Source organism: Trichosurus vulpecula, chromosome 6 (genome assembly GCF_011100635.1).
Source record: "Trichosurus vulpecula isolate mTriVul1 chromosome 6, mTriVul1.pri, whole genome shotgun sequence".
NCBI lineage: Eukaryota > Metazoa > Chordata > Mammalia > Diprotodontia > Phalangeridae > Trichosurus > Trichosurus vulpecula.
Window position 1 is genome coordinate 257,311,072 of NC_050578.1, and position 2,707 is coordinate 257,313,778.

Genomic DNA, 2,707 nt, shown 5'->3' on the forward strand with positions numbered 1-2,707 from the left:
CTTCTCCAACAAGGAGCAAACACGAAAAAGGGAATGGGGGAGGAGTGGGACCCAGAGATGCTGGCTGCCTCTGCAAATGAGGGAAGTGGACACCCCACAGCTTCGGGGGGAGGGGTGATGTCCCTCTCTATTTCCCTCTCCAGGGACTTGGAGATCCCAGATTCTGCTTGCCTCTCGACTTAAGCCACTCCATCCATGGGGCTTGCTGGCCAGGCAAAGGTGAACAAAGGGAAGAGTCTACCAGCATCTCTCAGCTGTCCAGTCAGAGGAAGGGGCTTGCATGACTCCCTGAGGGACAGAGGCTAGTTCACTGTCTTGTACATAGTAGGGGCTCAGTACATAGTTGCTGACTGAATGGATAGAAAGATAGATGGAGGAATGAAAAAATGAATGAGGCTGTAAGATTGTCCTCCTTTGGGGTCTGTTAAGAGTACAGTGCCTGGCTCACTTCTATAAGGGATTTAGGGATAAACTTCCTGGACAGATAAGGGTGGACTTGCTGACCCTGGGTGTCCCTCTCTGCCAGCCCTAAGATTCTCTGATCCCTAAAGATTAAGCTCCAGATGAGTAGTCTAGGGCAACCTAGCTAAGAATCTCACTGAAGAGACAGAGCCAACCCAAGGACCACAGGATGAAGGACCCTCTCTGCCATGGTTGTTCCCTAGGTCAGAAGTAAAATGGGCCCCCCCCAGAGGGGCTGAGACCCCCTTCTCCCAGGTGGTTGGCATGACTGCTGAGCATGCTTTGTGGAGGGTGCCTTTACTATACATTTTCCCCCTTCTCACCATCACCACCACATCACTGATTACGGGGAACAAGTCTGTTTCCATGGAAACCATACAGTGACTAAGGGCTTCGGGACCTGCTCTGAACCAGATTGTGAATATCAAAGCTGCCCTGGGCCCTGAAGAGGGGATCTGGGGGCAGTGAAGAGGGATCCTGAGGTAGATGAGGGGACAGGCAGGAAAGTGCTGGGAATGCAGACCCCAGGGGGAAGGAAGCCACCCGTCAGGTACCTATCTCAGGGACCCTCTGAGGATATACCTTGGCTCATGGGCTCAGACACAGCCTATGGACAGCTGGTCCCCAGGGACCAAATCTGCTCAACTTTGGCTGCAATTACATTTTTTTCCAGCTCAGTACAACCTGGGCATCGTGAGTTGGCTGTGCCCATCACCCTCGCCAGTATCTGTCACTGCCCAGTCAAAGATCTGTCGGGGATGCTCTTTTTGAAACTGCTTTTCCCAAAGGCAATCCTGGGGAGGCCAGCAGGTGGGGGTGGAAGGCCTGGGGTTGGGGAGCAGTGGGGAGGGGAAGCAGTCTGCAAGCAGAGAAGGAACTGAGGAACTGAGAAAGATTGCCCTAGAAGACACCCCTGCTGCACAGAGAAGAGGGAAATTTGGATTTTAGAAACCAAATATGTTTGTACTCTGTGGTTTCAGAAAGTTGCAAAGGAGGGTCTTAGGAGGGCCTGGGGAGGAGGAGGGAGAGATATTAAATGATCCCAAGGCCACAGCAGGGGCTGTATACAGACAATCCCTCACAGCCCCTTTCTCCTCTTCCCCCACCTCAAGACCTGTCCTACCCCAGGGATTGTCACTAGCCAGAAGGGAAGGGAAAGGTCGAGAGTCCGCAATCAGATCTGGGCAGCAGATGGGCTGTCCCTCCACCCAACCCCTAAAGGCGCCCCCAAAATCTTCCTTCTCTCCCCCTGCCCTTGCAGGGTGGGGAATTGCATGTCCAGAGATGGGGGTGTGGTGGAAACTCGATCTCTTTCCTGTCAATGGGCCCAACGGTTACCACGGATCATTTGAAGTGATATTTCCTGAAAGCCACGGGTAGGTAACCACCCCTCCCCATCCTGATTCACTCCCCAAAGACAGAATAGAGGACAGACTGAATTCCGAGAGGCTAACTAACCCCCAGCCCTCTCCAGCCCCACTGCTGCACTCAGCCACAGCCCCCCAAAGCCTTTTTGTTCCTGGCCACCCAACCCCAGTTCCTCCTTAACCTGGGCTCCATCTTCAGCACCCACCCCGGAAAGCTCTGGGAGCCAGTGTTTGCTCCTTGAGGCTCCTGCCTCTGCCGACCCCACTGGCACAGTCTCTGCAAAAAGCCCATCCCCATCTTCCAACCCAATCCGTTGTCCTTGGGGGTTTAGGGATTATGGGGTGCCCAAGAAGTCGCTGATGCCCAGGAGTCTCCTTATTCCAAAGGACTTGCTTTGGGAGATCTCTTCCCCTGTCTGCCCTCTTTATTCACCATAGTTGAGCAGGGTTGAAGAACGGACACCAGGGCAGAAGCTGGGGGAGGGGAGGGAAGCAGAAGTGAGGGGACAGACAGCACGGTGAGATATGAAGTCCAGCCGGAAAAGCCAGAACCATGGTCTTTCCCCAACTCCCGCAAGGCACCAAGCTATCATTGACCCCTAGCAGGGCTTCTCCCCTCGCCATCTGGACAGTGACGACCACTTGGGTTCAAGCCCGCAAAGCCTGGAGGAGAGAGGGGTGGCACCAGCACCTAGAGGGAAGAAAGAAGGCCTGGGGTTTTGGGTACTTTCTCTGTGGACTTTGCCTCCCCTGCCTCATATTGGCCAGACTGAAAATCTGACCCCGCTCGTCACTCTACTGAGCCCCCTGTCTCAGAGCCAGGGAATGGTACCAGGAAAGTTGGATCCGAAGGGCGCTAAGAGGTCCTTGAGCGGGGT